Raw genomic sequence first — 13,643 nt, forward strand, 5'->3', positions numbered from 1 at the left:
TTTTGTTTTGAGTTAAAACCGCTCCACACGCTTGCTTACTTCCATCCGTTATTATGAAAAAATCTTTGCTGAAATCTGGGTGTTTGGTCCTTGAGGCTTTTCAATGACTTTTTCCTTTTTTCCAAAATAACAAAAAATTATTTGTTTCACAACGTTATAAAATGTTTATTTTGTTTGCATATGAAATGGAGTGCTAGAAAGTTCCGATTTAGAATGCGTATGCACTGAGATAGAGAGTACAAGTGGGCCCGCCTTTTAGCATAGGACGGGCGAAAGCTCGTTAACTTAATGACAAAAATAAATTAAAGCCGAGCGGCCGGGAAGAGTCGGCTTGCGACTAACAACAGCGATGAGAAAATCATTATATGCTAAACTTTATATATATATTGTGAGGAGATTAGATCTCCCACACACCAAGACAGGTGGCAAGAGGGGCAACAGCGGGGGGGGAACATGCAAGTCAGCACTGCAGCGTCGGATGGGCCAGCGCTGCTGTGTTTAGAAATACGGAAGAAGAGAAAGGTATCAAGGGAGAAATGCGTCGAGCACAGACGGCATGCGGGGGCAGCAGCGGGGGCAAGAGGAACCAGCACGGCGTCGCGCACGGAAGAGGGCGAAAGAGGAGTCACCGTGGAACGTAACGGTCCCGGCCGGGCCTCCGCGGCCGCGCTCGAAGGTCATAGGAAACAGCGGGGACGGCGGGGAACGAAGCGGCCGGCGACCGCGCAGCTGTGTTTACAAAATGCACAAAAACACAGAAATGCATTTGAATGTCCAGGGGGGGATCGCGGGGTATCGGGACGAAGTCCGATGACCGGCACAAAAATAATGCGGATCGAAGGCCCAAGCAGGGCAATCGGGGGAGGGACAATAAAGAAAGCCCGCCAATAGAAAGACGGCGGGATTGGAGAAAGCTAACGGAGAAAGTGAAGGAGCGGAGGATTAACGGCAGGAAGGATTAACGGGCGCCTCTGGCACTATATAAGGAGGGCCCCTGGAGCGAATCGAGGCCGAGTCTTCTAGGGAAGCTGGGAGAGTGAGTGAAAGACCCCCCGTGGGTAAGTCTGCCATTCAAGTTAGAAAGCTTCCTTGAAGAGTTAGGAGTACAGGCTGAAGGACCCCCCGTGGGTAAGTCCGACAGTCAGTCAATGACAGATTTGTGTGACACTCGCACAGAGAGACTCAGTAAAAGACCGATTGACTGAAAAAGTCAGCGCAAAAAGTCTTTTCAATAATTTGTTTTCGTTTTGCTGCACAGTGGCACATGGTACATGAAATTTGACGAAAAAACTTATTAAAATTTTAAACGTGAATTTTCCAATTTCAAACTAATATATTGATTATTTTAATTAAAAAATGAATATTTTCCTTTAAAATTCATTTATTTTGAGTTAAGCATAACAACTAAACTTTGGACAACTTTGCTGTCCATTTTGTTAAATATAAAAAATTGATGCACTTTTTTATTAAGTTCTCGTCCCATTTTCAATAAATTTGATGAATCACGGTTTACACGAGAGATTTACAAAGCAAATTGACAAGTTGAGCCCACTAAACTTCACATACACATACATGCATAAAAAACTTTTTGAATCGTCGAACGCAAGTAAACGGTCCTAGAATGAGCAGACCAAACGAAAACAGAAAAAAGTGTGCTTTGACTGAGCGCGAGCAAAATTTGTATACGAGCAACTCAATCGGTTGCTCTCAGACTTTTTGCTCAAAGTCTCAGTGACAAACACTTATTTTGAGACCGCTCGAATCGGTTAACAGTTATTTGCAAGGTATGACGATTCCACAATTCAATTTCAATTAAATGTTAATGCTTTTATTCGAGGATTCAATCTAACCAAACTCGCAGCCGCTCAAATCAGTGCGAAAAATACAAGTAAATCAAAGCTTAGCAATAGAGACTCAGAACAATGCATTTGTTTATCATTTCGCTGGCAAGAGACAAGGCGGGGGAACGCACACAAATGCAAGATGAGCTAGCAGCAGCTCTAAAAAAAGCTCCCCAAAGCGCAAGCGCTACAAATACCATTACAGCGCATGCGAACGGGGGACAAATTAATAAAAAACAAAACTGCTGATTAACCCGCCGCTGCTCCTCAGATTTAGAATATAAATTACACAAGCCAACAGCAAAAAATCTCCACGCATAATTTCACCTGCTCCATAACCTTTAAGCCCTGAACCAAAGTCCAGAACAAACATAGGTTCTATCACCCACAGTTTCCGCAGTACACTTAAGGAAAGAAATTGATCAAATTTTATTATATATTGAATTATGTAGGCCGTGTAATGGCGATGACCATCATTGTATCCAGTACATATCATTTTTGAAATGTATGTGTACCAACTAAAATTAAAAAATGGTATCTAGCAGTTACCATATCTTTGGAATACTCATCCAAAGTTGAAATCTCAGATTTTCTACGTTAATTTTTGGTCTTCTAAGATTTTTCCCCAAACATTTTTCTATGGAAGATTTTTATTTTCTTATTGAAATCAGTAGATCATACCATGTTTTAATTTTGGATTTAAGGAAAAACTCGAAATAGTTTTATTGAAATTATTATAGGTGGTTAAACAAAATTTTCTTCAAGTAAATTGGAGTTTTTAATCTCATATTTCAGGAGGTGGTGGTGGAAACCACATATTCAACAGCAGCAGCGTGAAAACAGAAACCGTGGCCAAAGTTTAGGTGGCCCTGGTGGCCCCAATGACACTATGGAAGAACGGGACGGAGGGGTGGCAGTGGTTCCCGTGGCGGAGAAGACTTCTTTATAACTCAAAGATTGAGAAGCCTTGCTGGACCTACTTTGGACCAATGCTTGCTCGCAAAATAAGATGCGTTTGGAGCGAAACAGACACACCATTGCTGTCCCTTTCTCATTGAACCGTCAAGAGGGCGTTGGGCTTTCTCGGCGTTTATATGGTAGTCAACCTTAATTATCGGTTGACTCGTACCTGTAGTCTCTAACTTCTCCTCTTCCATTTTAAGCACGCGATTAATATCACCAAGCTTACTCTTGTAGATATCATGTAACTGCTTCCATCGCGATCCTTACTTATGCTCTATCGAGTTGATATCTGCAAATCTGAAACCAATGCTACGTTCATTGTTGAACTCTGGCATCTCCTTGTTCAACGCCTTCTCCGGAAACCCGTCATTATCGCCATTAACCTCCATCGGTTCTACCAGGCTGGGTCGAAGTGACCTAGTCAAAAAGAAACATTTCTCGTTGTTTCACGAAGACAAGCACTAGCCGATGACTTATTAGCAAACCCAACAATGCGGTCACCGATATGCTTTCCGCGGTCATCGACTGTGATGCTAGCCCGCTCGATAGGCTCAAAAATCTCGAATGACTTGTAAAGCAGTTCGTTGGACACAAATGGAGTAAGGTTTCTTACTCGCAAAATAGTAGCCTTGGGAGCGAAACAGACACACAATTGCCGTCCCTTCCTCAATGACCAGGTGACCAATGACACCATGGAAGAACGGTACGGAGGTGGCAGTCGTTCCCGTGGCGGAGAAGACTTCTTTATAACTCAAAGATTGAGAAGCGAAATAAGTAGCGTTGGGAGCGAAACGGACACACAATTGCTGTCCCTTCCTCATTGAACCGTCAAGAGGGAGTTGGGCTTTCTCTTTCTTTATTGATTATATGGTAGTCAACCTTAAAGAATTTTAAGTTTTTTGTCCACATTTGAAAATATATCTCCAATTTCGTCGAAAGGGTTGAACATTTCACGGAGCTCGTCATCAGTGACATATTCGGTAAGATTACCGGATATCACTGTATTCTGTTAGTGAATCACTTGAATTCTGTTCCCATGTCCCTAAAGAACGTCTTCATTGGACCGTACTTCAGAATAAAAGATTCAAATATTGCTATTAGATTAGAAGATATTAAATATTGCTGTAAAAAATTTACCTAAGTCTAAAATTTCATTGGTACATAAATCGCAAACATCGAATCTTGCAGTAATTTTTCTGCCATGTTTAAATAAACATAACATATTTTTTACATGCAATGTCACTACTTTACGTACTTCGTCATTGTTTATGACTTCATATACGTTGGGCCTAGAAGCTGAATCTAAAGATTGCGTAGGCAATTCTTTTTCTTTATTTTTCGCGCGGATTTTCTGTCTATTCTGATATCTTGTAGTGACTTTATTGATATTTCTAGTTATATTTTGTAGGTCTTTGATGGTTATTCTTGATAACGCATCAGCTACATAGTTGTCTTTTCCCTTCAGATATTCCACAGTGAAATTATATTCTTTCAGCTCAAGTCGCATGCGCGTTAGCTTAGAGCTTGGATTAATCATTGAAAACAGGTAAATTAAAGGTCTATGATCAGTCTTGACAGTAAAGTGTCTACAGTAAAGCTGACAGTAAAGCTTTATACAAAGTGATATATGCATAGATGCAACTGCGAGGTGGTAAAGACCGAATTAGAATACAAATGCGGGAGCGCGGCTCAACGCTTGATGCTGCAGAGCGATCGAGAGAGCCCGAGAGAGAGCGAGACAAACGCTAGTGCATGACGGCAGATGCAGGTGGCCGATCGAATGCACGAGAGCGGGCGACGCGAACATAAGTATAAAAGAAAGTGACGTCACGAACTCAATAAATTATTGCCGGCCAAACTTCTTTCCGGCGGCTGCTTGACCCGACAAAGTTATTGCCCAATGAATTGCTGTCAATTCTTGTTCTGTTGTACTTTTATTACTTTCACCCTTAGTAAACAATCTAGATGCATAATCAATTGGAAGTTGGAGTTCATTTTTGTTTTGAGTTAAAACCGCTCCACACGCTTGCTTACTTCCATCCGTTATTATGAAAAAATCTTTGCTGAAATCTGGGTGTTTGGTCCTTGAGGCTTTTCAATGACTTTTTCCTTTTTTCCAAAATATCAAAAAATTATTTGTTTCACAACGTTATAAAATGTTTATTTTGTTTGCATATGAAATGGAGTGCTAGAAAGTTCCGATTTAGAATGCGTATGCACTGAGATAGAGAGTACAAGTGGGCCCGCCTTTTAGCATAGGACGGGCGAAAGCTCGTTAACTTAATGACAAAAATAAATTAAAGCCGAGCGGCCGGGAAGAGTCGGCTTGCGACTAACAACAGCGATGAGAAAATGATTATATGCTAAACTTCATATATATTGTGAGGAGATTAGATCTCCCACACACCAAGACAGGTGGCAAGAGGGGCAACAGCGGGGGGGAACATGCAAGTCAGCACTGCAGCAGAGGGGGCAAGAGGAACCAGCACGGCGTCGCGCACGGAAGAGGGCGAAAGAGGAGTCACCGTGGAACGTAACGGTCCCGGCCGGGCCTCCGCGGCCGCGCTCGAAGGTCATAGGAAACAGCGGGGACGGCGGGGAACGAAGCGGCCGGCGACCGCGCAGCTGTGTTTACAAAATGCACAAAAACACAGAAATGCATTTGAATGTCCAGGGGGGATCGCGGCATGGCAATCGGGGGAGGGACAATAAAGAAAGCCCGCCAATAGAAAGACGGCGGGATTGGAGAAAGCTAACGGAGAAAGTGAAGGAGCGGAGGATTAACGGCAGGAAGGATTAACGGGCGCCTCTGGCACTATATAAGGAGGGCCCCTGGAGCGAATCGAGGCCGAGTCTTCTAGGGAAGCTGGGAGAGTGAGTGAAAGACCCCCCGTGGGTAAGTCTGCCATTCAAGTTGGAAAGCTTCCTTGAAGAGTTAGGAGTACAGGCTGAAGGACCCCCGTGGGTAAGTCCGACAGTCTTAAGTGCGGGCTTTAAAGAGAGTGAGCAAGGATCTTCGTTTAATAGGTTATGGACCCCCTGTGGGTAAGTCCAGCGGAGGTACGCGAGTCAAGCAAGGAGCAAGGGGAAAGGATCAAGGATCCGCGGCAAAACTGAGGCCCAAGGGTAAACGAGTCGGGTGGAGTTATTCCCGGACACAACAGGTATCCTGGTGAAGTAGCGGCAACGACGGAACCAGGTGTGATCCTGTAACCCGAGGGATAGCCAGCTCGTGAACTCAAGCCCACAAGTAAAACCACGCAGGGACACCCCGGGAAAGTCAGTAGAATCCTGATCCAGGCGCTGGAGCGTATGCACAGCGCATCACCTGGAGTTAAAGGAGACGCGACGCCCAAACCTTTGGCCTACCATAGATCCTGCGGAGCGTAGGCACGCAGGTGTTTGGAGACGAGTGGCGAACGCGACCGAGGGCGTGTCCTGTGCGGTAGGTAGGCCCTTCGTGCCCTGATCCGGCCGCTAAGCAGCGAGGAGCATATCCTGCCCGGCGTATGCCTGGGAGGTGAGACATTCGATCTGTTAACACGGATTAGGTGCCGGCCACAGAGAAAGGGCCATCACAGCGAGCCAAAGATTCCGAAGGTCCACGGCAGCCATAAAGGAGGAGCAGCAACAGCAGAGGCGACGACGAGGGAGCGACGGCGACAACGAGGAAGCAGCAGCATCGACGAAGGAGCAGCAGCGTCAGAAGAGCAGCGACGACGAGGGAGCGGCGGCGACGGTCGAGCAGCGGCAGCAGTAGGTCAGCGCGGAAGACATCAGCAACAACACAGGCCCCGCAACCAGAGTCCGTGAGTCCGAACGAAGGGAACCGTGAGACGTTTCGGTGCCAGGCACCAAGACCACATGACCTGCCGGGCGCAAGCTTTATTGGCACCAATCCGGAGCGGGGATCAGGGATCGACGGGAGGGCGAGCGGTCGGTCGGCTGAGCCAAGCAGCCGGTGAGATTTTCTTGTTTTTGTAAAGTAAAGACAATTAAGGGGATTTGATTGAAACGAAGCATTCCGTGTTATTTCTGGGCTCGGGCAATCACGTCAAATCTATAAATTCGGTGGAACGTACCCTCAACCTCTGTGAGCTAGTCGCGGCATTTGTTGCGAACAAAATATAGCAGAAACAGTTTGTTACAAACAATGGACACGACGTCATCGCACGCTTCGCCAGTAGTCTCCTCCGGCGAAAGCGACCTCTAGATACTGGACTTGCCAGGATGGGACGTCGGGCGGCTCCAGGCCACAAGGAGGGTCCTCCGGGTGATAGCCCAGGGGGCCAGGAGAGAAGGGAGAAGGACGCAACCCTGGCGCTAACAAGAGCCAGAGGAAGGTTGGCCGAGGAGATGGCCAAAGAAGCGGTCCGTCAATGGAAGGCGGAGGCAGCTGCAGGGCGTGCCGCAATACTCCGAAGAGCGGCGCGCCGGAGGTGCCAGCGGAGCAGGTCCACCCGGCGGGGCCGGTGGGCCAGGAAGGAGGCGCTGGAGGCGAGACTGAGAAGCATAACGGGGCCACGGGAATGGCCAAGCCGGAAGTCGCAGCCGGCAAGGCCACCCACCCCGCACCCGCAGGAGCAGATGGAGAAGGAGGAGGAGCAGGAGCCATGGACGCGAGGTCCATGGGTGTGGCCGGCCCCGACGGAGAGGCCGAGGTTGGAGAGGCAAGTTTCCTGCCCGGAGTAGAGGCCTCCTAGGCCGGTGCTCAAAAGAGCGGAATCGGCAGGAGACGGAGGAGCGGTGCCCGAGCACAACTGGCCGCCAGAGCTGTGACAGAAAGTGGAGGAAGAGGCCAGGAGGAAGAGAAGAAGGTGGAGCGGGGTCTGGCAGGGGAGTTTTCGGGTCGGAGTCGGAAAAAAAACTTAAGATGGATGGGGGTATAAATTTCAAATTAAAACTCCTAAAAGGGTCGGAGATGTCTCCTTCACTGCGTTGCACACTTTTGACCAAAATTATAATACCCTCTGCAAAGGTATAATAAAAAAAAATATACAAAAAACTATATATATTAGAAAAATGAAAATATGAAAAATATGCATGGGAAATAAATATAAAAAAATGCATGACAAAAAAAAAAACAAAAATTAAAAGATACTAGAAAAAAGGATGAAGGATAAAATATACATCGGAAGGAAAAACTCCACATAGAACAGCACAAAAGGGAAATGGAAGGGGAACGACCCTAACATCACCCGAAGAAGGGGGAAGGTGGATAAGGGTAGCCACACAAATTATCCACCTGAAGTTCCCGAAGAAGGGGAGAAGTGTTAGATCTCCCACACGCCAAGACAGGTGGCAAGAGGGGTACCAACGTGGTGGGGGGGGGGGGGGGGGACAAGCAAGTCAGCACGGCAGCGTCGGATGGGCCAGCGCTGCTGTGTTTAGAAAAAATTCCGTGCTGGTTCCTCTTGTTTAGGGGCAAGAGGAACCAGCACGGCGTCGGGCACGAAAGAAGGAGGAGGAGGAATCACCGTGGAACGTAACGGTCCCGGTCGGCCTCCGCGGCCACGCTCGAAGGTGATAGGAGAGAGCGGGGAAGGCGGTGAATGATGCGGCCGAGGACAAAGCTAACGGATAAAGTAAATGAGCGAAAGATTAACGGCAGGAAGTAGATTTGCAAGGATTAACGGGTGCCTCTGGCACTATATAAGGAGCAAATCGGGACCGAGTCTTCTAGGGAAGCTGGAAGAGTTGAATGGAAGACCCCCGTGGGTAAGTCTGACATTCAAGCGGGAAAGTTTCCTTGGAGGAATTTGGAGTATAGGCTGAAGGACCCCCCGTGGGTAAGTCCGACAGTCTCAAGTGGAGTATTTAGAGCGAGTGTGAACGATCTGCGAGTCAGTCGCCAAAGGACCCCCTGTGGGTATGTCCAGCGGCGGCACGCGAGTCAATCAAGCAATAGAAGTCAGGAGCAAGTGGGAACAGAATCAAGGATCCGCGGCGGAACCGAAGCCCAAGGGTAAATCGAGTCGGGATAGGTTTTTCCCGGACACGACAGGTATCCTGGCGATAGCGACGGATTGGCCTGGCGTACGCCTTGTCGGTTCCTGATCAATAAGTCCAGGTGTGATCCTGTGAAGAAAGGGATAGCCAGCTCGGGAACTCAGGCCCAACATTCAAACCAAGCAGGGACACCCCGGGAGAGTCATTAGAATCCTGATCCAGGCGCTGGGGCCAATGCACAGCGTAAGACCTGGAGTTAACGGAGACGCGACGGCAAAACCTCTGGCCTGCCATAGATCCTGCGGGGCATATGCACGCAGGTGTTTGGAGGCGAGTGACGAACGCGACAAAGCGGGGTAGGTAGGCCCTTGGTGCCCTGATCCGGCCGCTAAGCAGGGAAAAGCATATCCTGCCTGGCGTATGCCTGGGAGGTAAGCCGATCGGTCTGTTAACACTGATTAATTGCCGGCCACGGCGAAAGGGCATCCACGGTAAGCCAAAGATACCAAAGGTCCACGGCACCCGCAACGGATGAGCAGCAACAGAAGCAGCGACGACGAGGGAGCAGCAGTGACGACGAGGGAGTAGCCGCGACGACGAGGGAGCAGCAGCAGAAGAAGACAACAGCAAACAACATAGGCCCCGCAACCCAGAGCTCGTGAGTCCAAACGAAGGGAACCGTGAGCCGTTTCGGCGCCAGGCACCAAAACCATACGACCTGCCGGGCGCAAGCTTTGGGAGGCCGTGTGTATTGGCACACGGGACGGGAGGACGAGCGGTCGGTCGGCTGAGCCAAGCGGCCGGTAAGATTCACCCTTTTTGTAAACTTAGCATAATAAAGGGGATTTGTTTTAAACGAAGCATACTGTGTTATTTCTGAGCTCGGGCAATCACGTCGAATCTATAAATTCGGTGGAACGTACCCCAAAACTCTGTGAGCTAGTCGCGGCATTTGTATATATATTAAAATATTATTAAATATTATAAAATATTAGCAAAAAAAGTTCGTTACAGATGTATGACATAATTCTCTTCGGAGATTTCCAAGGAACGAACTGCTTCTAAGGCTGAGTCGCTTAGACAAGATAGCAACCTCTGCAGCTTTTCCACCTTACTTGTGTGAGGATTGCAGCCCACGATTGTTCGGGTAGTAAATTCATATAGCTTACCTTTATCTGTCGAATGTAATTCTGTCGATAATAAAAAATTGTGTAATGCAAATTGTTGATAGTTCAAGAGCACAAAAGTCAAAAATAAATTTAAAAGCTCAAAAAAAGTCTGGTTGTTAACCCAAGTCTACAAAATCTCTGAGCCTAGGCCTACCTTTTCGTTGTTGCATTGGCAATAACTATGAAGGCAAGGATTTTGTCTTGTAATAAGCCGAAGATCCCATAGCAGGACCCTCCTCAGGGCTCCTCCTGTCAAATAAATAGCCCCGGACATCTAGCGAGTAATCGCACCGTATGCGCTTGGGTTGCCGCCTCTAAAAAGTAGCACCTACTGATGCACTTCCCCACTTCCCATCCCAAAACACCATCTTGCAACGGGCCGGACTAGGGCCGGACTCGGCTGCCAAGAAGTGCGTTCAGGATTTTTGTTTTCCCACAGAACCTGCGGGTAACAATCACACATTATGGTTATAACCTATTTTGAATATATATTTTAATTTTAATTTAATAAGTGACGTTATATGGAGGGTATTTGGAGAAGGTCCCATTTGAAATGAATAAACAAAAGATTGGATTTAACATATTGAATTAATGAAAAAAAACTTTATAAAAAAAGTTTACCACCCGTGACACCTTTATGGTTTACTCCACCTTAAACCGCCATACTCACCCTTTTATTTTGTCTAGGCTCTGTTTTATTGGATTAAAGTTAAAGGGGGAGTTGACCACGTGACGTCATTAAAAAGGGGCCCATAAAGTGTTGATGTGATAACTTTACAGGCATTAGCTATTTAAAGTTTTTAAAGTAGGAAGGGGTAATTAGGGATTGCTATTAAAGTAGAGTAAAATGAGGAGGGTCCCAACCTTCATTATTTTGGCGATCAGTTAAGGAACAACTTGGAGAAAAAATAGAAATAAAGAAAAAACAAGGAAGGAAAGCTAACTTCGGGCGGAGCCGAAGTTTATATACCCTTGCAGTTACAGTCGCAGTCCGCATCTTATATTATTTGGCATATCGAAATATTTTGACCAAAGAGGCATCCATTAAAAATCCCATCCTTCTAACTTGAAAAACGACGAAGTTATGGCATCTCCGATCAATCAGTTATATGGCAGCTATAGGATATAGTCGACCGATCCCGGCCATTCCGACTTATATACTGCCTGCAAAGGAAAGAAGGGTGTGTGCAAAGTTTCAACTTTAAAACTGAGAGACTAGTTTGCATAGAAACAGACGGACAGACGGACATGCTCATATCGACTCAGGAGGTGATCCTGATCAAGAATTTATATACTTTATTTATTTTTTTTTTTTCGCGCAGTTCTTACTGCATACGTACACCCCACCTCCCGCCCAACCGACAGAGGGTCGCCTGCCGCATAACTTACGGCTCGAATCGCGGGAATAAATTCGAGTTAGTATTATGAGTATAGTATATAAGTTTAAATAAGGTAAGGTATAACTATAAGTAATAAATAAGGTAAGGTGAGGTATAAGGTACAACTTTTGACCAAAATTATAATACCCTCTGCAAGGGTATAATAAGGAAACTAAATAAAATAATAAAAGTTTTGATTGCTTTGGAAAAATAAAAAAGAAGAAAACAAGGCAGATCGCCCAGGTATCTTACTCCTAGGGCGATTGCTAGATAATATATATATCAGATAATCAAAATGTGATGACAGAATCGTATCTGCTGAAAACCGAAAGACATGGCTCGTAGTTATTGTAAAATAAAAATATCTCTGAAGATCTCAAGGGGAATAATTGGATGTTCAGCGATTTAACATTAAAATAAGTAAAGGAAATAAATTTAAGAAAATAATATGATTTATTTTAGAAGTACCCAAAATATATTCCCCGCCTTTTTTGTGTTTTTTTGCTAAGCAATTTTGAATCCTAGAGTGGATTAACGATTGGTTCGTAAAACTAAGCCTTAATACAAAAAATAAATAAAAAAAAAAATGAGGAAAGGATGTCAGAGTCGTAACTGCTCAGATTATGACAAGAGCGAGGAAACCTCGGAACCCATTAGATTACCCAATTCAGAGCCAATAAAAATACAAAATATTTCGGAAGAACTGAACGGAATATCTGGATGTGATTGCTTATCTTGATGAATTAAATAAAGTAAAATAAATAATATAAAAAATTGAATAAGAAAATAAAAATGTTTTTTTGTTTGAAATAAAAATATATGTTCACACGTTGTCGGTCAGAGGCAGACTGAGCTCTGGAAATATTTTCAAAGCGGTCTACAGACTTTCTAAAATGAACGGCCTTCTAAGACACAAAAAATATTAGTAACATAAATCCTAAGGTTACTCTGATGCTTTTTTCGGTTGGCATGGAAACGGGCTACTGGCATAAAAAGGACTTATAAAAGTTTACATGTTTGGGGCAGACAATCCGTTTGGGTCAGCGATTGGGGAAAAAGCTTTTTATCTTGCTCGGCACAAATTATGTATAAGGTGCTCTAAAATTATTTACCTTCGAAATCAAATTTAATGAATTTTTAATTGATTTTCCTTTGGGACGAGCAGGCAAGTGGAAAAATGGAGAAATATGAAGTTTAATAGCTTAGATAGAACTCAATTTAACAGACAATGAATAAGGTCTTCTCACCTGTCCAAAAATAACCATATTAATTGCAATCATCACGAAAAAGATAATATTTAATTCAAATAACGACTAGACACCTGAATACATGGATCCCAAAAGCGCAATCAAACCAGAAACCCTAAAAATCCAAGTCTTCCCAGAGTTCAGGCTTAGAACCCAAAGTCCGAAGACATTGTTACATGCTCCATTCTTAAGCTTTTACTTCGACCTGCGTATAAATAAATAGATAAATAGATTATGTGTATAAATAGATTACACTGTGAAATATGTGATTTAGCTTTCCATAATATGCAGACACTACGTGGGACCACCACCACATAATATACAGGCAGGGGAATGAGAATTAGTGATGTTTAAGGACGATCTACTATTATTTGCAACTCCACGTCTTCCCATATGAGTATCCGGCGCGTAGGAATCCATGGCCGCATCCATAGCCTGCAGTACTCTAAAATCGCTGCTCCAATAATTCAGCCATCGACTCCCAAGTAGTCCATCAGGCCAAGTGGGCAGAAGGTCAAAATTCCACCTTCAGCCAAGTGGGAAGAAGGTCAAAATTCCACCTTCCTCCCACTTGCTCTGGGTAGCTGTGTCCAATCCTTGAAGGAGCACATGGACAATGATGTATGACATAATTCTAATTGGAGATTTCGAAGGAACGAACCCTAAGGCTGAGTCCCGAAGACAAGACCGCAACCTCTGCAGCTTTTCAACCTTACTTATGGGAGGATAGCAGCCCACGATTATTCCTTAGCGTACCTTTAGCAAGTGCCTTGATGCGGGAGAGGGTAGCGAACCTGGAGGGCTAGAAACTTGTCCAAATTAAATTGTCCAGATTAAAGAGAACTGTAGGGCAGATTCTGCGCAGCCATGAAAGGCCCAAATCGGAAAAACATCCGCAGGAGTTCTTCCACAATATGGCAAGACGCCGAGATCACTAGCTCCGGTATTTACTCGTGTTATTTTTCTGTTTCTTTTTGTATTTTGATTTATAGTGAATAATTTGCCTCCCTCTATTTATATCCTCATAGTGTTTTCATTTAGTTGTGTTACTTAACCTGTGTTCAGTTACCGAGCATTTTCGGGAGCTTTATTTAA

General features: G+C 45.0%; 1 pseudogene; it reads right to left on the reverse strand.

The window, feature by feature from the left end:
• Positions 1-2,756: 2,756 nt before the first annotated feature.
• On the reverse strand, positions 2,757-13,178 carry LOC116655251 (annotated as a pseudogene).
• Between the last annotated feature and the right edge of the window lie 465 nt (positions 13,179-13,643).

This window comes from Drosophila ananassae, unplaced genomic scaffold, assembly GCF_017639315.1.
Source record: "Drosophila ananassae strain 14024-0371.13 unplaced genomic scaffold, ASM1763931v2 tig00000121, whole genome shotgun sequence".
NCBI lineage: Eukaryota > Metazoa > Arthropoda > Insecta > Diptera > Drosophilidae > Drosophila > Drosophila ananassae.